Source organism: Pipistrellus kuhlii, unplaced genomic scaffold, assembly GCF_014108245.1.
Source record: "Pipistrellus kuhlii isolate mPipKuh1 unplaced genomic scaffold, mPipKuh1.p scaffold_m20_p_18, whole genome shotgun sequence".
Lineage (NCBI taxonomy): Eukaryota > Metazoa > Chordata > Mammalia > Chiroptera > Vespertilionidae > Pipistrellus > Pipistrellus kuhlii.
This window is the reverse complement of record NW_023425493.1, coordinates 23,975,013-23,975,974: the sequence shown is the minus strand read 5'-3', so window position 1 is coordinate 23,975,974 and position 962 is coordinate 23,975,013. Positions and strand designations below refer to the sequence as shown.

Sequence of the window (962 nt, the reverse complement as noted above, 5' to 3'; positions counted from 1 at the left end):
CAACTTGAAGACGGAATTCTTCTTCTCCGGCTCTCAGGACCCTAGTAACTGAAGCTCCCTTCTACTTTACCAGTGAACATGGTCTGCTTTCTCAGTCCCCTTTTCCCCTCCCCTTCTTAAAAAGAAAAAAAAAAGAAAAAGGAAAAACTATGACCTTAGAAACCAAAAACTCAACCACAAATCTCTAAAAGGTTAGCGCTATAGGCTAAAAAACAACAACAACAAAAAAAAAACACGAAACACAAAGAATATGCCCTCAAAAATATCAATCTTACTACAAAACACAGATAAAAACCATCCTTTTAATCCAGTTTTCCCAGCTGTCCTGTGGGCAAGAGCTTCCAGCTCCAAGAGGGGGGAAATTCTGCGTTCTTCAATGCTTAAAACGACAACAGATTCATTTGAGAAAAGGGGAGGAGGGCGAGGGGGAAGGAAAATGAATAAATCCGAATTGGCACTTGGAAAAAAAAAATACCTTCCAGCTGATTTGCACAGCAAAAAAAGAAAAAGAGAAAAAGGGAAAAAAAATTTAAACCATACAATAGTATGTAAACAAAAGCACTCCTTCCAAGTCCAGTATAACCCTGGAATCAAAATGATGAATTTCCTTTTTTTCCAGAAGGAAAAAAAAAAAAAAAAAAAAAAGCTTTTACATGAAAGGTTCTGAAATTCTTCAAGTGAAGCCAATCGCACCAGGGGAAAAATTTTTTTTTTAAAAAACACCTGAAATGCAATGCTTTTTACCTTTGCGATGGTAGCAATAAGCCACCAACCAGAAGGAAAAAAACCTTCTCTCCTTTTCCTTTTTTCCTTGAAACTTGCAGGGTTCTTTTTTTTTTTTTTCCAGCTGCCCAGCCTGCTCCTCAGACCCAGCCCGGGTTCGGCCTCCTGGACGCCATGCCCTGCGCGGGGTGTGCGGCGCCGCCGGTCCGCGTCCAGGCTCCGGGCCGGTCCGCGGCCTC

At 41.6% G+C, this 962-nt stretch overlaps 1 protein-coding gene across 4 annotated transcripts in view; it reads right to left on the bottom strand.

The window, feature by feature from the left end:
• ARHGEF11 (Rho guanine nucleotide exchange factor 11) overlaps positions 1-692 on the bottom strand; it is an 80,047-nt gene extending 79,355 nt beyond the window's left edge. For all 4 annotated transcript variants that reach the window (XM_045583258.1, XM_045583259.1, XM_045583260.1 and 1 more), the window contains exon 1: positions 1-692. This exon is cut by the window's left edge and continues 133 nt beyond it. The gene's annotated coding sequence lies outside the window, so the exon portion shown is untranslated.
• Positions 693-962: the final 270 nt, after the last annotated feature.